Raw genomic sequence first — 21,752 nt, forward strand, 5'->3', positions numbered from 1 at the left:
TGGGCTTATAGAAGGTGTGGGGACCATGACCACCAGGGTCCTTCTAGTCTCAGTCAGACCATTAAGTCTGGTCTTTTTATGAAAATTTGGGATCTGCATCCCACTGCTCTCCTGCTCCCTCATGGGTTCTCTGTTGTGTTCTCTGTCAGAGCAGTCATCAGTTATAGCCAGGCACCATCTAGTTCTTCTGGTCTCAGGCTGATGTAGTCTCTGGTTTATGTGGCTCTTTCTGTCTCTTGGGCTCATAATTACCTAGTGTCCTTGGTGTTCTTCATTATCCTTTGCTCCAGGTGAGTTGAGACCAATTGATAACATCTTAGATGGCCGCTTGCTAGCGTTTAAGACCCGAGAAGCCGCTCTCCAAAGCGGGATGCAGAATGTTATCTTAATAGATTTTATTATGCCAATTGACTTAGAAACCGTGGTCCCCAAACCCCCACCCCTACTACACTGGCTTTCGAAGTGTTCAGTGTATTCAGGAAACTTTTTGCTTTTGGTTTAGTCTAGTTATGCTGATCTCCTGTATTGCGTGTTGTCTTTCCCTTTACCTAAATAGTTCTTATCTACTATCTAATTAGTGAAAACCCCTTTCCCTCCTTCCCTCCCTCCTCCCTCTCATAACCATCAAAGAATATTTTCTTCTCTGTTTAAACTATTTCTCGAGTTCTTATAATAGTGGTCTCATACAATATTTGTCCTTTTGCAACTGACTAATTTCACTCAGCATAATGCCTTCCAGATTCCTCAATGTTATGAAATGTTTCATGGATTCATCATTGTTCTTCATTGATGTGTTCTATTCCATTGTGTGAATATACCATAATGTATTTATCCATTCATCCATTGATGGGCACCTTGGTTGCTTCCATCTTTTTGCTATTGTAAACAGTGCTGCAGTGACATGGGTGTGCATATATCTGTTTATGTAAAGGCTCTTATTTCTCTAGGATATATTCCAAGCAGTGGGATTGCTGGAGTGTATGGTAGTTCTATTTCTAGCTTTTTAAGGAAGCGCCAAATTGATTTCCAAAGTGGTTGTACCATTTTGCATTCCCACCAGCAGTGTATAAGTGTTCCAATCTCCCTACAGCCTCTCCAACATTTATTATTTTGTGTTTTTTGGATTAATGCCAGACTTGTTGGAGTGAGATGGAATCTCATTGTAGTTTTGATTTGCACCCATAGGGTTTTCAATGGCTAATTTTTTTCTGAAGTAGGTCACCAGGTCTTTCTTTCGAGGTGCCTCTGAATGGGTTTGAACTGCCAACCGAACACATTAACCATTTGCACCACCCAAGAATGGACCCAAATGACTTTTACAGTCACCATCCTGGTTCCCAGATTGGGTAGACAAGTAAGCAGCCCTCATATACACAGCGCATCCAGGTTGATTGATTAGACCCTTGGAGGGAGGGGAGATGGGACACATTAACTCTTTCAGACCCATGTTCAACCCTGAGCTACATTTCCTTGGTGCATCTAACAACGAAACATCCCCGTCTTTATTCTCTCTTCTAGATTAGTGAAGGAGCGGAATGCATTTTTATTCCCCAAAAATTGTTTCTAGCAGAAGCCAGCGCTGAATCCAAGGGAACTGCTCTAGAGCTAATGTGTGCTTACCCCACAAAGGAGGCCATTAGGGAGCACCTGGTCGAGGAGCAAATGTGGAATGACTACAAGGCCAGACTCACAGCACCGCAGCTGAAGAGACGAAGCAGACCCACAAGCTCAGCTCATTTCTGTTTTCAAATTTGAAAAGAGATTGAAAAACGCAACTGAAAGATTATTTCAGTATGCCCTTACAAGTGCCTCTGTGGAGGTCAGGACATGGGGTTCATTTTTTTATTTTTTCCGGTTGCCGTCAAGTTGATTCCTATTCATGGGAACTCCATGTGTGTCAGAGTAGAACTGTGCTCCACAGGGTTTTCAATGGCTGCTTTATCGGAATTAGATGGCCAAGCCTTTTTTCTGAAGTGCCTCTGGGTGAGCTCTAACCTCCAACCTTTGGTTAGCAGCCAAATGTGTTAACTGTTGTACCACCCAGGGACTCTGGGATTTATTTAATGTTGCTTTTTTTTTTAAGTAAATGATGTCACACCCTAATTTGCTCAAAACTCCAACCGGTAACTTCCTCACACTGGAAAAACATTCGCATGCATAACTGAAACCTGTAAAATTATATTGTTTTTAACTGGATAGTGTGTTCAAGATTTAGTTAAAGTGATAAAAAGCCAAAAAACAGATCCATTGCTGTCAAGTCAATTCCAAGTCATAGTGACCTATAGAGTACAACTACCCCACAGGATTTCCAAGGAGCACCTGGTGGATTTGAACTGCTGACCTGGTGGATTATGAACTGTAATCATAGCTCTTTACCACTACACCACCAGGGTTTCTGTTAAAGTAATAGCACTACCTAAAGGTCAAGAATTACTCTAAAGCAAAGCTGACAAGATAAGGGGGCAGGGAAGCTAGAGGGCTGGAAACAGAACAATCAGAACAGAAGTAAAGAGAAAGTTGACACATTGAAAAATGTAACTAATATCACTGAACAATTTGCATAGAAACTGTCAAAGAGGAACCTAATTTTGGTAAACTTTCACCAAAAACACAATAAAATATTAATTAAAAAAATAAAGTGACAGCAATTCACATTGCAAATTGTTCTCCCTATATTTGTTAGTGATAAAAGCAGGATATAAAACTGTGATTAATATGATTTCAATAAAATTTATATGCATTTTTACATCATCCAAAATGGAACAAAATTTTCAATGTAATCTGTGAATGATGCATTTTATGATATTTATTATTTTCTTTTTGGGGGTACCTCTGTAATTTCTAAAAATATTTTAATAACAGTGATCACGTTTTTAAACAGAAAAATAAAAAAATTTCCACTTTGGGTGGGTTAATGTTTCTGGGGAGATTAACTTTGCTGACTTTGAATGACTAAACCTTTTGCCATCAAGTCAATTCTGACTCACAGTGACTCCATCAGACAGAGTAGAACTGCCCCATATGGTTTCCAAGGAGTGGCTGGTGTATTCGAACCATCGGCCTTTTGATTCAGCAGCTGATCTCTTAACCACTGCACCACCAGGGCTCCATTGAATGACTAGCACAGTGAATAAAGAAGGAATAGCTAAGGAGAGCTTCACATTAAATGAAACTCTGGCAAAGTTAAAGATGGTACTGTAGTTAGATACTTTAGCACATGCCCCCACCTCACATACCTGGAGTTCACATTTGTGTCCCCACCTCACATACCCTCAGCCCACCTCTGATTTCAGGTATATTAAACAGCTTTTGCCCACCCTGAGTCTCTGCTTTTCTACCTTAGGGCTTTTTCTGACACCACAGGAGCTCGGCCTGTGTGCAGATACAGCTTGGAACTGCAGAGAAGTTAATGCTTTCAGGAGAAACCCTCAACCCAAGGGAAATAGGCTTTTGTGGATACATGCCTCAGCCTCCACATCTTTGGCAGAACTGTACACTCAACCCAGTTCCTCAGGTGGTCCTGTATTAGTTACCTATTGCTGCATAACAAATTATCCCAAATTTACCAGCTTAAAATAACAAACATTTCTTATTTCACAGTTTCTGTGAGGAATCAAAGAGCAGCTTAGTTGATGTTTCTGGCTCAGAATTGTTCACAAAACTGCAATCAAGGTGCCAGCCAGGACTACAGTCATCTGAGATTTCACCGGGCCTGGAGGATCCACTTCCAAGCTCACTCCTGGGGCTGCAGGCAGGAGGCTTCAAGTGAGTCGGCTTCACCTCCCCATGTGGACCCCTCCCTAGGGCTCTTATACATGGCTTCCCTCAGAATGAGGAGTCTAAAAGAAAGAGAACTAGCGTCCAAAATGGGAACTGCAGCCTTTTTTCCTTTAATTAATATTGTGTTTAAGGTAAGAGTGTACACAGCAAATTGGGTCCCCATTTAACAATTTCTACACAAATTATTCAGTGATATTGGCTACATTTTTCACTGTGTCATTATTCTCATTTGTTCCATTCTGGTTGTTCCATTTCCAGTACTCTAGTTTCCCTTCTCCCTTGCCTTCTCTTCTTTGTCTTGGAATAATTTTTGACCATTTGGTCTCCTATAGGTGATTTTTCTTAAAGAAGCTCATTACAAAGGCTGATACTCTTTATTTTACGAGCCAATCTGTTATTTAGCTAAGAGGTGACCTCAAGGGATAATTAGTTGCTGTCTTTTTTTATGATCTAACCTCGGAAGTTACACAGCGTCACTTCTGCCGTATGGTACTGATGACAGATTAACTCTGGTACAGTGTGGGAGAAGACTACACAAAAGTGTGAATACAAGAAGGCAGGGCTCATTGAGGGCCATCTTGGAGGCTGGCTACCACAGGTCCCCAGCAGGATTGAGCCCAGGTGTCTACAGTGGTAGATGAGCTGTTTTTGTTTGTTCCTTCTCTGTGTCACTAGCCCATTCTCTCATTTCAGCTTCCTGAGATAACTGACTGAAACCCAATTGTGAGTCAGGAACTGATTTCAGAGGAACCCCCAGAGAGACAGAAATCCTGACCCCTTATCCAAAATGTCAGTTAAGGACCTTGCACTTGGTTAGTTAGAAAATATATGGCCTTCATCTTCAAATTTTGAACTCTTTTGTTTTGAAATAATTTAAAATATACAGAAAAGTTGCCATAGTATGAAGAACTCCTGTGCACCTTTACCCAGATTCACCAATTTTAACATTTTGTTTCATAATATTCTCTCTCTCTATATATGTTTTTGTATATATACACGCACATACATGCGTATACATATATATATGAATTTAGAATTTTTTTCTGAACCATTTGAGAGTAGACTACGTACATCATGCTCCTAATACTTAATAGCCCAGAATACTTCGGAGTGAATTTATTAAGAACAACAACATTCTCTTACGTAACAAAAGAACTGTTATCAAATTCCTTTTGACACTGCCATCTTTTTGGTGCGCCTGTCCTTATTTTCTGACACAACAAGATGTTCCAGGGTTATCTAACTCCTTCCTTGATCAGTGCTAGCCCAGCTTCAATGTGATGTAGATGATATTAAGTGATATTTATTCCTAAGCAAGCAGTAAAGGGACCAGTTAAGAAATACCTATTCCAGCTTGTGCCTGCTCTCCATTGTCTCTTGGCTTTCCCCCATGCGAACGAGAACCGCATAAGTCACCAACTCTCAACAAATGAGTAACTGTTCTTCAGCAAATGAATACATCCTAGAAATTTAGCTGGTAAACAATGGGGTTATAAGAAAAAAGTGTCTCGTGTGAATACGGTGTAACACTATGTTGAATTGGCAGCCTTGCCAGTCCTGCTTTGATCTCTTGGAGACCTTCTAGCCTCTAGTTCCCAAGTCCTGCAGAAGCTATTTCTGATTAAAGTATAATTGCATTAAACCAGAAAACCCAGTGCCATTGAGTTGATTCCTACTCATAGCGACCCTATAGGACAGAGTAGATCTGCCCCGTAGAGTTTCCAAGGAGCACCTGGTGGATTTGAACTGCCAACCTTTTGGTTAGCAACCATAGCCCTTATCCACTACACCACCAGGGTTTCTATAATTACATTGGAAGGTGTAAGTGCATTGGAAAATGAATTTTATTATTGGCCAATGTTGATGTGATGGATTGATTTTATTACTGGTCAACAATGCCACCAACTCAGCCTCAGCAGGTTTAAGCCAGATGAGAATCCTTAATTTTTCATTCTCAAAGGCCTACATTCTAAACCTAATGAAAATGTCAAGTCTCGTGCACCCTTCACCCCATTCTGCATTTATAATATAATTAGATTTCATTTACCTTTGAGAATGTTTCCTTAATATCTCTAGACCTGTTTTCTTATCTGAAGCATGTGGATAATAACACTTAGAGTTTACAATTGTTGGGAACATTAAGTGAGATAGTGCATCTAAAGTGCTTAGCGCAAAGCATTGCACATAGTAAGTGCTCGATAAGTATTAGCCTTTCATTCATTCATTCAACAAGTATTTAATCGAGAAATTTGTTGCTGTACTTATTATGTGTCTTTGGTGACTGATAAATAATCCCAGAAAGTAACCACTGGAAATAATAATTCAAATACTAATACGTAGACATAGATGAAATAAAACGATATCTGAGCTTTGCTTCAAAATAATTTGTTGGGGAGGATTGGAAAGCTGGATGATGAATATGAAAGACCAAAGAAGAATTGATGCCTTTGAATTATGGTGTTGGTGAAGAATATTGAATATACCATGAACTGTCAAAAGATTGAACAAATCTGTCTTGGAAGAAGTACAATCAGAATGCTCCTTAGAAGCAAGGATGGCAAGAAAAAAGGATGAGTGCATGTTTTGGTGTAAGACAATGTGGAGAGAGAAAGCAATGACTGAAAATGGAGACTCCAAATTGACATGTCCCAAGGCAGAGGTTATGAATGATGGTCTTCAAATACTTCTTACCTAGGCATCTCCAGGCAACATGTACCAAGGTAAGTCTCCCAACCACCACCCCTCTGTCAGTTTGTCATACTCTGGCGGCTTGTGTGTTGCTGTGATGCTCTAAGCTATGCCACTGGTATTTCAAATACCAGCAGGATCACCAAAGGGTCGGCAGTTCAAATCCACCAGGCACTCCTTGGAAACTCTATGGGGCAGTTCTGCTCTGTCCTATAGGGTCACTATGAGTCAGAATCGACTCGACGGCACTGGGTTTCACTCAGGGTGGACAGGTTTCAGCAAAGCTTCCAGTCTAAAACAGACTTGGAAGAAAGATCAGGTGATCTATTCCAAAAATTAGCCAATGAAAATATTGTGGATCACAACAGAACATTGTCCAGCTCAGTTGCTTTGGACATGTCATCAGGAGAAATCAATTGCTAGAGAAGCACATTATGTTTGGTGACATAGAGGGCCAGAGAGAGGGATTGGCACAATAGCCATAAAAATGGTCTAGAACAGCAAGTCCCAGCAATTGTGAGGATGAGGCAATGTTTCATTCTGTTGTACATAAAGTTGCCACGAATTAAAGTTGACTTGACAGCAGCTACCCATCCATCCACCTATTCATTCACCTACCCAGCACCCATCCATCCATCCATCCCTCCATGTCTCCCAAGCAACTCTGAATAGGCCAAGTAGTAAAAGAACAAATTGCATAGAGAAATTAAATGTTGGCGAAGGGTGCATTTTGTCCCCTGTAAGCCCAGAATCAGCTCTTGACTATTAGTTCCTTTATGATCTACCCTGCCTACCTCTCCTGAAAGGAGGAGCTGCAAGCCAGACTTCATTCTTTCCCCAGAGACACACAGTTTTAAAACACTAATGTTGAACTTTTAAAAGCAGTTGATTCTAAATAGAACATTCTGTTGCTGATGACACTCTGGAAAAAAGGGAATTAGAATTTTTTCGTATCTCTGTCCTCACGTACTTGACCTCCTTATATGAACTCAGTGGGAATAAACTCTGTTGGTCATTATTTAATTGTGTACTTAGTGGTTACTTAGAAGAGTTATTCTGAGTCACTGGGATGGTTCATTGTTTTAGTTTTCACAGTTGCTTTCCACAAAATATGAACTTCTTATTCCATTCTCTACAAATTATAACTATGGTCCACCAAAAATAAGTAACTCCAATATTCAAGGTCAGAAGTATATTTAATGAAATTAGATATGACTTCAATTTAGGATGTAAATCTGACCCAGAATGCTGTACATTTTCATTTTTTTCCTTGCTTTTTCTGTCTTATGGTATTAAATGAATTTTGTCTATTTAATTACCAGCTCTTAGAATTGAAACTATCTAAAACTTAATGCAAGTAGACAATCCCCCAACAACAGTATTACCAAACAACAGTTTACAAATGAATACACAGGCAGATAGATGTGCCAAGAGGTGTGGGAGGATGTCACACACACAAAAAGAATATAGGATGAAATCACTAACAATTATGACTTAGTGGGGAGAAAAGGTAACAAACTGGGGGACAAAAATAAAGCATTGGTCAGCAGCTGTAGCACTTAACCACTATGTCGCCAGGGCTTCCACATCAATAGAAGTTGAGAAATATCGCAGAAAGACAAAGTAGGATCTAAGAAAGCCAAACTGGAAAGGAAATTACTTCATCTACAGAAGGAAAGTAACAAGGTGGATGTAATTATTTTCAATTATATAAACGACACGAGCAAAGATTGTGTTTCATCTCTATCAAGAACCAAACAGGAAATTGGTTTAGGTTGTTAGATTAATTTAGACATTAGAAAACTGCTGATTAAAAGATGGGGAAAACTAGAGGCAAAATGTATCTAAAGTGGAAAACATGCTTAGCCTTTGTGCAGGAGCTGCCCTTGTATCCTGATACCTGTTCTTCCCTTCTTATACAGGAATAGAATCTACTATTTTTAGCCTGGCACATGATCTCAGAAAGACAGACAGCATTCCCCAGTTAGGACTGACCATGTGACCAATTAGGTTCTGGCCAACTTGATGTCAAGAAAAGTGTCCTTTCTTCTTCCCGCTGGCTAAAATCTGAATATGATAGCTTGAGCTTAAGCAGCCACCTTGGACCATGAAATGGAAGCCACAGGCTGAAGATGAGGAGCAAGAAGATAGAAGGAGCCTGGATTCTGGATGATTGTGGAGCTGCCCCTGATTGCATAATGAACTATCTTGTTTAAGCCACATGCACACACAAACTTTAATGCCGTGAATTGTTGTTTTGTTCAGTACTTTATCCTTTGAAGAGTCCCTGGGTGGTGCTGGGCTGCTAACCAAAAGGTTCCAAGGCGCCTTGGAAGAAAGGCCTGGCAATCTATTTCTGAAAAGTCGGCCATCGAAAACTCTATGGAGCACAGTTCTCTGACACACATGGGGTTGCCATGAGTCAGAATTGACTCAACTGGTATCCCCTGTACCTGGAACCTGGAACATAGAACTTAGTAAATATTTGTTAAGTAGCTTTCAATCTTCCCACCCAGTGCAGAAATCTTTTCAACCATTTTTCTGAAAGATGGTCCTTCGTCTTCAGCTTGAACATTTCCAGCTCCAGGAAACCACTTCCTTTCTATTCTTTTTCCTCTTCACCTTCCCTCCATCCTTTAGTAAATCTGTGTTGAGTTCATATTACATGCCAGGCAGTCTGCTAGGAACTGGGATATTGTAAGCAAAAACACATTTCCTGCCCTCATAGAGTTCATCGGTTAGTGGGGAGACAAACATTAATGGAAAGGTCAAACAAAAAAGGTAAAGGCATAGCTCTGGTGAGTGCTAAGAAGGAGAGTCCACAGTGAGCACAGAGGACAAATGACCTCCCCCAGGAAGTCAGCAAGCTTCCCACCAGATAGGAAAGCTGAGATCTGAAGGATGAATAGAAGTTGGCTTGGTATAGAAAGGAGTCCCTGGGTGGTGCAAATGGTTAACATGCTTGACTGCTAACCAAAAGATTGGAGATTCAAGTCTACCCAGAAGTGGCTCCGAAGAAAGGCCTGGCAATCTACTTCTGACAAATCAGCCACTGAAAACCCTGTGCAGCACAGTTCTACTCTGCACACACGGGGTCACTGTGAGTCAGAATGAACTCGACAGCAACTGGGTTTTTGTTTTTGTTTCTTTTTGGGGAGGGGAGGGGGCTGTAGAAAAGAAGGAAGATAACTCAGGCAGCAGGACTGGCGTGTTCAATAACCCAGTGGTGAGAAGGGACCTCTTGTGCACCAAGGACTGAAAGAAGGACAGTATGGCCGCAGCAGGCAGACAGAAGGGGTGGGGGCGCAAGCTGGGAATGGACAGGAAGGAGAGGCCCACCCAAGAAGGACGGTGTAGGCTCTGTTAAGGAGCTGATGTCATTATCCTAAGAGCACTAGGAAGCCATTCAGTGGCTTTATACTAGGAGATGACATGATTCAGTTTGTACACTATTTACTGTTAGACACCTGCATGCACGCTCGCACTTTAGAAAGTTCTTCCTTCGATTGCTTCCATACAACTTTCTCCCACTGCTCTTAGTTCTGCCTTCCTGAGTGCTACAGAAATAAGCCCCCTCTTCTCAGTGAGGACTTTTTCAAACTCCGATTATGTTTCAGCTTCTTCATATCTTGATTATACCCCCATATATTCTGTATTGAGAGCCCTGCTGGCCTAGCAGTTAAGAGCTCAGCTGCTAACCAAAAGGTCGGCGGTTCGAATCCACCAGTTGTTGCTTGGAAACCCTGAGCCAGTTCCACTCTGTCCTATAGGGTCGCTGTGAGTCAAAATCAACTTGATGGCAATGGGGTAACGGGATATATTCTGTATTATCAGTCTTCCTAATAAAATGTGCCTCCTGGAGTTAAGCACAATCCTACAGAAAGTTTTGGAGTATCATATAAATTTTATTTTCTATGAGCTGCACCCATCACCTATTATTTCATATTAAGTTTGTGGTCTACCAAGCAACTCTCACCTGTACCTTTTTCAGGTGCAATGCTATTAAATCAGCTCTTTCCTATTCTGTTTTTGTTCTGTTGATTTTTTTTTTTTTAAACCTAAACAAAACGGTGGCTGCCCTGGTGCAGCCACTGACTTGCTACATGATCCTGGACAGGTCACATATTCTCTCTGGGCTTCAGTTCTTTACAGAGGAGGAAACTTCTTTTTCCTTGCTCCGATTGTTTTTTTCCACTTTGAAGAAAGCTTTAAGGCAGCAAAGCAGAGAGATGCTGAGGCCTAATATGACGTGGGACCCAGAGACTCAGAATAGCTCTTCAGTGTGATGGGAACCCCATTACCAAAACAGTCTTGGGCTCTATCTACTTCCCTCACTCAATCTTCCCTAGAGGAAGAATGACTTAGTCTGACGGGTGAATTTGGACGGAGAAAGTGGCATCAGTAGCCTGGTGCCTTCTCTTTCCTCTTCTTTTGTGAGCGCGTTGGCCTACAGAAGGCATGTGTTCTCCCTCTGTTGTACCCCTTACAAGGAGTTTTTGCCCATAGGGAGGTCTGCAGTGGTCCAGTGGTGTTCTGTATGAGAAGGACGGTTGCCTACAACTTTCAGCCAGCTTCCTCACTATCCAAAAACCAAAACCAAATCCATTGCCAACGAGTCGATTCTGATTCATGGCAACCCCATGTGCTACGGAGTAGAACTGCTCCATAAGAATTTTTTGGCTGTTATTTTCAGAGAAGCGGATCTCCAGGCCTTTCTTCTGCAGTGTTGCTGGGTGGGTTCTAAGCACCCACCTTTAGGGTAGCAGTCGTGTACGAACCATTTGCACCACCCAGGGGCCTTTATTATCAGCTTTATCAATAACAAAGCAATAGTTGTGTTCCCAATTGTCTTACTTCTCAAACAGTTCAGCACTTGTGCTACTTATGGGGCCCTCCCAAACAATGAGAGAATAATCAATCTTCTTTTTCTAAAATTCTTTACGTTTATCTGGTTAAATGTCCTTAGGTTGGTTTCAGCCCATTCTTCATTACAGCAAAAATTAGCACTAATTGGTATCCAGTGGTCTGGAGGAGGTAACTCACGTCCTTAACCAATTAGCCAATTCCAAGGAAGTAATCTTGGCCCTGGAATCCGTTCTCGAGAAAGAATGTAGTATGCTGGAATGTTGCCATAGCATTATTCTCAATGCCATATAAACAATTATACCACAGCCCCCATTAGTAAAATGTCATTTCTTAGGGAGGCCCAAAATCAGATCCGTTCTGTATTCAACTCCACTCCATTGGAATTAATGTCATAGCGAGGTCAGATGCTCCAGTATTTGACATATCTCTTGTAAAGTTTGTCAATGTAACATATGCAGAAATAATCATACAAATTGATGACGGAGATGAGTCAAAATGTTGTTAGCTGCCATTGAGTCAGCCCCGACTCGTGGCAACCCCAGACACAATGGGATCGGACCATTGTGATCCATAGGATTTCTGTTGACTGATTTTTTGGAAGTAGATCATCAGGCCTTTCCTCCCAGTCTGTCTTATTCTGGAAGATATACTGAAACCTGTTCAGCATCATAGCAACATGCAAGCCTCCACTGATAAATGGGAGTTGGCTGTGCATGAGGTACATTGCCTGGGAATTGAACCCGGGTCTCCTGCATGAAAGGTGAGTATCCTACCACTGAACCTGTGAACCACCACTGCCTCCCAAAGTGTTAATAATAGTAATTTCTATTTTTCACATACTTTATGCAATTCAAGTAACTTTCAAGTACAACTCACTCGAGCTTCCCAGCTGCCCTGTGCAGCAGGCAGGGTGAAAATTGTCTTCATTCTACAAATAAGAAAATAGAGGTTCACAGAGATTCAGTAATATGTCCACTATCACTCAGTTTGGCAGAGTCAGAACTAGAACACAGGTCTGCAAAAGTTGCCTGAAATTTGCCTCCAAGCCTGATAGCCATTCCAATTGTGTATCATCTTCCACCCTGAATAGATTCTTACCTATCACTCTATACAGGTATAAATATCATACATCCATCACAAGACTCTGCTCCTAGTAAGTTACTTTTTGTGTGGTTTACTGGTGTCCATAGCATGGTGCCTGTCTGCGCCAGATCCCAACGTCCTCAGCACAGGGGCCAGGTACATGCTGTTCTTTCAGAGAAAAGCAGGTTTGATTTTTAAAGCAGCTTGGAGGAAATGTGTTTGATACCCTCCTTTTGTTTTTTTCTCTCTTTGACTTGGCTTTATGGATGTAGTAATGTTAATTCATAGTGGGTGTGTTTCTAAGACCACTGGTGTTGGAAACAGACTGTTTAGGTTCAAATCCTGTCTCTGCCAATTGTTATTTGGCTTAGGGCAGGTTACTTAATATACTAGTATTAGTTTTAGTTCTTCCGAAAGCAGAGCCTCAGACAAGAATTTGGGTGCAGATAGTTTATTTCATGAACAAATAATTTGAGAAGCTGGCCTTTATGAAGACAAACACAGCATCAGATTGGATAAAGACTCATACAACCTGAAATGTGTAGATGACACAACCTTGCTTGCCCGAAGTGATGACAACTTGAAGCACTTACTGATGAAGGTCAAAGGCTACATACAGCCTTCAGTATGGATTACACCTGAATGTGAAGAACATGAAAATACTTGACAACTAGACCAATAAAGAACGTTATGATAAATGAAGAAAAAAATTAAAATTGTCAACAATTTCATTCTACTTGGATCAACAATAAATGTCCCTGGAAGCAGCAGTCAAGAAATCAAATGATGTATTGCATTGGGCGAAACTGCTACAAAAATACTCTCTAAAGTGTTAAAAGAACAAAGATGTCACTTTGATGATTAAGGTGTATCTGACCCAAGCCGTGGTCTTTTTAATTGCCTCATGTGTGTGAAAGCTGGACAATGAACAAGAAGACAAAAAAAATTGTGATATGGTGTTGATGAAGAACATTGATTACAGGTAGTGTCTGACTTACAACATATTTGAGTTACAACAATCTACACATACCACCACCCCCCCCTTTTTTTGTACATCTTATTGTTAGTAATATATACAACATACAATGCTGTAGTGTGTAATTTGCTGATGTTATCATTCTCATGCCAACCCCAAAGATAAGCAGAGATCAGATTTATAAAGATACTGATAATAAAAGACAATAATAATGAAAACTAACACAAAAAAATGAGGTGTTCTACTTACCTCAGAACTGACTGACTTACGGGGGGTGGAGGGGTGGGCACAGAAAAACACTAAATAGATAGTAGATAAGTGGTAACTTTGGTGAAGGGTAAGACAGTATACAATAATGGGGAAACCAGCACAACTTGTACAAGGCAAGGTCATGGAAGCTCCAAGGACACATCTAAACTCCTTGAGGGGCCGAATTACTGGGCTGAGGGCTGCAGGGACCATGGTCTCAGGGAACACCTAGCTCAATTGGCGTAACAGAGTTTATAAAGCAAATATTCCCCAGCTACCACCAATGACTACCCTGACAAGGAACACAACAGAGTCCCTGACAGAGCAGGAGAAAAGTGGGGTGCAGAACTTAAATTCTAGTAAAAATACTAGACTTAAAGATCTGGCTGAGACTGGAGGGACCCCAGAAGACATGGCCCCAGGACTCTCTGTTAGCCCAGAACTGAAACCATTTCCAAAGCCAACTCTACAAAATTTAGACTGGACTATAAGACATAAAATGATACTTGTGAAGAGGGTGCTTCTTAGCTCAAGTAGATACATGAGACTAAATGGGCAGCTCCTGTCCAGAGGCCAGAGGAGAAGACAAAAGGGACAGGAGCTGGCTGAATGGACATGGGAAATCCAGGTGGAAACGAGAAGAGTGCTGTCACATTATAGGGAGAGCAACTAGGGTCACAAGACAATGGGTGTATAATTTTTTGTATGAGAAACTAGCTTGAACTTTAAGCTTTCACTTAAAGCACAATTTTTTTAAAAAGGCAAAAAATAATTAAATACAAATTAAAAAAAGAAAATGTCTTACATTCTACTTTGGTGAGTAGTGTCTGAGGTCTTAAAAGCTTGTGAGCAGCCATCTAAGATACTCCACTGGTCTCACCCCATCTGGAGCAAGGGAGAATGAAGAAAACCAAAGACACCAGGGAAAGATTAGTCCAAAAGACTAATGGACCATAACTACCACAGCCTCCACCAGACTGAGTTCAGCACAACTAGATGATGCCTGGCTACCACCACTGACTGCTCTGACAGGGATCACAATAGAGGGTCCCAGACAGAGCTGGAGAAAAAATGTAGAACAAAATTCTAATTCACAAAAAAAGACCAGACTTACTGGCCTGGCAGAGACTGGAGAATCTCCGCGACTATGGCCCCCAGACTCCCTTTTAGCTTAGTACTGAAGTCACTCCTGAGGTTCACCCTTCAGCCAAAGATTAGACAGGCCCATAAAACAAAACAAGACTAAAAGGGCACACCAGCCCAGGGGCAAGGGCTAGAAGGCAGGAGGGAACAGAAAAGCTGGTAATAGGGAACCCGGGGTCAAGAAGGGAGAGTGTTAACATGTCGTCTGGTTAGTAACCAATGTCACAAAATAATACATATACTAATTGTTTAAAGAGAAGCTAGTTTGTTCTGTAAACCTTCATCTTAAGTACAATAATAAAACAAAGAAAAAAAAAAGAAATGTTACAATGCTACTGAAGAACACACATAAAAAAAAAGCCTTGAATAAATGAAAATTCATAAAGAAGACAATTCTCCTTAAGCATACTCATAAATTTAATGTAATCTCAGTTAAAATGGCAACATGAAAATTAAAAAAAAAAGAACCAACTTACAATGAAGTCATCAGAACAGAACCCTGTCATAAGTCGGGGACTACCTGCATACTGTGGCCTAAATCAGTCTTAGAAGAAATACTACTAGAATGTTCCTTAGAAGGGAGGAACTTCAGCTTGCTTACTTTGGACACGTCATCAGGAAAGGCTAATTTCTAAAGTTTGGTAAAAGAGAGAGTTAGTGAAAACAAAGATAAACTCTCAGTGAGATGGATTGGCAGAATTGTCAACACAACAGACTCAAACATATCAACAATCATGAGGATGGCGCAGGACTTGACAACATTTCATTCTGTTATACATAAGGTCACCATGAATCGGCACCAGCTTGATGGCAACTAACAATAGCAACAGCCTATTTCAGAGGTGGTACCTAGAAGCAGAAGTGGGAAAAGTGAGACTTAGAAGGGAAAAAAGCCAATAAATGATGTTTTATGACTTGGTTACTGCTGTAGGTAAGTGAGACTCAGCTGTGCTGGGAACCCTCTGAGGGATACCTCAAAATGGTGAGCACATCATCACAGGATGCTGATGCTGGTCCATTTACCTACTGAGTCATGCCCCCACTAGTTGAAAGTAGCCCCTAATGTCATTAGCTCCTCCACACTTCCAGATTGCCTCTGTGTTGCTGGACAAGTTTCCAAGGCTTTGAAGAAAGTTCTGAGCAGCAAAGCAGAGATGTTGAGGCCCAGGATGATGTGGGACCCTGGCAACATGCATGGCGCTGTGCACCCCAGCTATGCTGAAACCTCGGATGCTGAGAGCATGCGTGTAGCACAGTGTCCCACAGGCTTCTGCTACGGTCTTTAAGCTTTGGATAGTGTAGCTGTAAAATGGGGTTGCAGTATGCCTCCTCAGAGAGTGGTAATAATAATCAAATGAGATAGTGTTCAGTTCCTAACATGCTTGACACACTTGATAAGTAAGTATTAGTGGTAATGAGGATGATGATAAGTTATTTGTATCGTATTAACTCCATAGCAATTCCAGCTGAAATTAGGGTCAACAGGCAGGACATATTTTTGCCATTTTGTGTGATTGTATTTTTTTGTCAGATCTCTAGCTAATCTGAAATTATTTATCTAGAACTACCTATGTTGTTGCATGAAAATAATTTGTATTCAATTCTTTTAAATTAAGTAATCACTGCAAACATACAAATAGCAGGTGATAATCCTGTCACCAAAATTAAAAATAATAATAATAATAACAAATTTATAAGAGTACAGGAGCCCAAGAATTTGTGTGTGTGTGTGTGTAATTTTTTTGATTCATAAAAAATATACTCCATATGCCCTCCCTTATATTTCTTGACAGGTTTTATATTTTGGTTCCCCAATTATGTTAGTCTATAGTTTTTTTTTATAGTTAGTCATTTTCTTAAGATAAAATATGACATTTTCTTCTTTGTTCTTGTACTTACAAGTAAGTCCCTTTTAAGTACCTTCCTCTTTCTTAAAAATCTGCAATTGTTTAGGAAGCAGCATGGTAGACTCAAGCCTCAGCTTTACTAATTTACTAGCTCTGAGACTTTGGGTAAGTTACTGGGCTTCATTTTCCTCATCCCGACATAATAAAAACTGAAAAAAAAAAAGGTTGGCACTCTTCTCTTTCACTTTCTTAGCAACAAATCTCTCTCCCTCTCCATCACGCTGGGATGTCCTTAAGAACAAAATTAAAATAGACAGGATTGTTTTCATGGGTGTGTTTCGTTCCACCTCTCCCTACACACTTAGCCAAACTAGTGTAGCGATGCAATTGGAACGTATTTATATTATGCTCATGTTAGTCAGCAACATATCTCTAACTCAGTTTTTGACAGAGGTGGCCATTGGCAACTATGAGTTCAACACAGCATAGGATGATTTCCATTTTTAAAAAATGACATTTTTTTCTTTTCTTTTTTATTGCACTTTAGATGAAGGTTTACAGAACGAACTAGTTTCTCACTAAATAGTATACACATTGTTTTATGACATTGGTTAACAACGCCATGACAAGTCAACACTCTCTCTTCTTAACCTTGGGTTCCCTTTTACCAGCTTTCCTGTCCCCTCCTGCCTTCTAGTCCTTGCCTCTGGGTTGGTGTGCCCTTTTAGTTTTGTTTTGTTTTATGGGCCTGTGTGATCTTTGGCTGAAGGGTGAACCTCCAGAGTGACTTCATTACTGAGCTAAAAGGGTGTCTGGGGGCCATACTCTCAGTGTTTCTCCAGTTTCTGCCAGACCAGTAAGTCTGGTCTTAAAAAATGACATTTTTTAAATGCCATGATAAAATTTTGGCATGTTGAGCTTTGCATTAGCAAGTGATTGAAAACTGATACGATGGATGTGGTTGCCAGGACTGAGCGTGTTGGGTATTCCTCAATGGAGAAGAGTTGATTGCAGAAGAGATTAGAAATATGCTCCATAGCCTTTCTGTCTTTTGGAAACACTCCCTCCACTTCCCACCTTCTCAAAAAGAGGACATGAGTGGGACAAGTGTAGTTTTCTTTGAGGTGACCGGAAAAAAAAAAAAAAAAGTAACAGCTGCCTTTTAGACATAGAGCCTAAATCTGAGGTTTGGGGCAGAAGTAGTCACCTTTTACCTTCAAGTCACAGTTCAATCCCAGATTCTTTAGATGTTCACAACTTTCTTGTCAACTAAGACTAGAGTTTCAGGTATGGAGAACAAGCTCAAATTGAGAGAATTTTGCCCTGTTTTCAGTTCTACAAAGTTCAATAAATTAATAACATCAAAACCTATTATTAAAACTATTAAGGGATAATAATATCTGGCCCAATGAAACTCATTACCGTCAAATACATTCTGACTTAAACAGCAACCTCACAGGACAGAGTAGAACTACCCATAGGGTTTTCAAGGAGTGGCTAATGGATTCGAACTGCCAGCCTTTTGGTTACCAGCCATAACACTTAACCATTGTGCCACCAAGGCTCCCTACCTTAAAAGGGTTGGGACTATCCAATTAAATAACTGTCCAAGAGCTTATTTTGATTAAAATAACAGAATTTAAATTAATTTTTCAACTATGTAAAACAAAATTTAACTCTGATGTTGCTTGTGAGTATACTAGATACTTATTTTATTCAAGAGCAATATCGAGGTGCTTTGATACTAGCTCCTGTTATTATTGTAATTGCTGTCAGTAGTGATAATATACCATCTAAGTAATTTAGTTCACTGGAGAAAGGGATCATCTTAATTTAGCAAGAAATACTTTCAAGTGCCTAGAAAAGTAGGAATTAGATAAGACTCTGGAGAACTTTAGTGAATGAATAGGAATTGCTGAAAATTTCCAAATAGTGGGTGGTTCAAAGTATATTCATAAGTCAAGCTTTTTGGAGCTTGGCTACGTTTTCCCAAATAAATGGTTTAAGGATAGTGATTTAAGACCTAATTCTAGATGAAGACAATACATTTAAGTCATAATGTGGTTGAACTGGCACTAATAGGACTCATTCCAGTTTTGGCCTGGGTGCAATAAACCATGAAATGTTGAAGTAAAAAAGGGAAAGAAAAGATGTTTCCTCTGTCTTATCTAAGCAATGAAGTCAGCAATGCGCTGGCCTCTCTTCCTCCTTTTCCTCCTCTTTCCTATTATCTCTCCTTCTGTCCAGCCTCTAATGTTTTACTGCCCCTTTATAGGCCTGAACCTAAAGGCCCACCTGTCCTTCACAGCTACTTGTTGCTCTCGGGGAGGATTGCTTTGATGAGAGTGGACTGATTAACACTACTCTGAGAATGACTAACCTGACTTCAGCAATCTCTGCATATTTGAATTTTTTTTAAACAGGAAGTCTACCCACAGGAGCTGCTAATTGGCAGAACGTCTGACTACATGACAAAGCAATTTTCAAAGAGGCAGGCAGTGAGGGAGAAAGAATTCGAGGGTATGCAGACAGCCTTGTACAGAAAACCCTGGAGGCATAGTGGTTAAGTGCTACAGCTGCTAACCAAAGGATCGGCAGTTCGAATCCTCCAGGTGCTCCTTGGAAACCCTATGGTGCGGTTCTACTCTGTCCTATAGGGTCACTATGAGTCAGAATTGATTCAATGGCACTGGGTTTTGGGTTTAGACAGACTTGTTGGCAGTTCCTCATCCTGTCATGCTATCTACTCGGCTCCGACTCATAGCAACCTTGCGTATAACAAAATGAGTCCTGCACCATCTTCATGATGTTATAGATTGAATTGCATCCCCCGAAAATATGTGCTGTAAATCCTAACCCCTATCCCTGGTGGCACAGTGGTTAAAGCATTCAGCTGCTAACCAAAAGGTCCACAGTTCAAATCCACCAGCCGCCCCTTGGAAACCTATGGGGTAGTTCTACTCTATCCTGCAGGGTTGCTATGAGTTGGAATCGACTTGATGACAATGGGTTTTTTGTTTTTTTAATTTTTTTTAAATGCCTGTGGTTGTAATCCCACTTGGCAATGTTTTCTTTGTTATGTTAATGAGGCAGTATTACTGTAAGGTATGTCTTAAATCAATCTCTTTTGAGATATAAAAGAGCAGATTAAGCAAGCAAGCAGAAATGGGGGCAAAGAGATGCCATGCCACGTGAGATCTCCAAAGGAACCAAGAAAGAGAAGCTGGAAAGAGGTGAGACAGAAAGCCTTCCTCTAGAACTGATGCCCTGAATTTGGACTTCTAGTCTCCTGAACTGTGAGAAAATAAAATTTCTATTTGTTAAAGCCACCCACTTGTGATATTTCTGTTACAGCAGCACTAGATAACTAAGACCGTCAGCAATTTCGAGTCTACTGTTACAGCTGTTATAGTGCCTTCCAACCTAGGGGCTCATCTTCCAGTACTATACCAGACAACATTCTTTTGCGATCTGTAGGATATTCACAGACCAACTTTCAGAAGTAGATCACCAGACCTTTCTTCCTGGTCTGTCTTAGTCTGGAAGTTTCACTGAAACCTGTGCACCATGAGTGGCCCTGCTGGTATTTAAATACCAGTGGCAGAGCTTCCAGCGTCAGAGCAACATGCAAGCCACCATAGGACAACAAACTGACAGACAGGTGGGGGTCCAACCCTATCAACCCCATAATTTTTCTACTATCTCTAAGATTATTCCCACCGGCTCCTTCATCCTCTAGAGAAGAGATGTCCAGGTGAAGCACAGAAAGGAGGAGGACATTGATGCAGCTCCTTGTGTGGTCTGGGAAGCCAAGGCATGCCCCATTTCTGTGTACTCTGGTGTTTCTTACAGGCTCAAAACTGTTATCTTTAGAAGGAATTTTTCTTGCAATTCAATTTATACTATTAATTTGCTTAGCAAATATTTCTCTTAATAGATGGAGCAAAGTTAAATTGTATCCAGTGACTATCTCTTCACCACAGACCCTGAACTAGTCTAAAATAATGAGTCCTCAAAAAACATAGGCAAGTAGAGAAAAATTGACCATCTATAGTGTCTATGGATTAGTGTTCCTTTTGAGTACTTGGTGGGCAAATACATACACACTCCTGCATGCTATTCTTTCTGTTCCCCTTCCACTATGTTGCCATAATCTTTCTGAATAGTCAGGCCACTAGGTTTTGCTGAAGTGTCTCTCACATTCATGTCCTCTTCCCCACCCCACTGCCTGCGTCAGTCCTGAGTGTGCACAACAGCGCCTGTCTCCTAGCTCACTCCTCTCCCATCCAGCCTCCTACACTTCATTAGTGTGATCTTTCTAAAACACAGATCTTACCAGTACACCGGCCACTTGAAACTCTTGATGGCTTTTCATCACCCTCCAAGTAAAGGCCACACATGTTAGCACAGTAAACAAAGCCCCTTCACAACCTCGCCTTAGCCCATCTGTCTAGACTCACCTCCATCCATTCTCCCCACACAGATTGCTCGCTGTTGCTTACCTGAACAGCCTGTGCATGTTCCTACCTAACCACCTTCTCTCCTGCTTTTCCTTCTGCCAAGAATTCCTCTTTTCACTTTGTTTACTTGAGCTCCGTCCATCCCCCATTCCAAGGAAGATATCATTACTCCATCTGTTATATGTCAAAATAAATAGTATATGAAATAGTACTATTTATTTTGACATATAACTTATTAATGCAGGTTATTTCTGTTTGTTTCCCTATATTCAACCAAAGCAATGAGATCTCTGAAGACAGACACTACATTGTTCCTGGAACACAAAAGATAAACACAAAATGTTTGTCAAGGTCATATATTGATCCATGACGAATGGAGTTAAGTCACTTTAAACGAAGCAGTGGCCGGCAGAAGTAGCCATCCAGAAGCACCTTACTAAAATCTTAATGAATTAAACTGCTTACAGAATACACAGGAGACACTTTTTCCTAATCTCATGTCTTGCAGTTAATTAAAAGCATCATCTTATCTCGTGGCTGCCAGTTTTGAAGTCTCTGTTTTACGTTGCTCTTAACTTGTACTCTAGTTGCTTTGACAAAGAACAAGCATAAAGGAGAATATTTTAAGAGTCTTGAATAAAAATGATCAAAGAAAACAAT

Source organism: Loxodonta africana, chromosome 5 (genome assembly GCF_030014295.1).
Source record: "Loxodonta africana isolate mLoxAfr1 chromosome 5, mLoxAfr1.hap2, whole genome shotgun sequence".
In the NCBI taxonomy this organism is placed as follows: domain Eukaryota; kingdom Metazoa; phylum Chordata; class Mammalia; order Proboscidea; family Elephantidae; genus Loxodonta; species Loxodonta africana.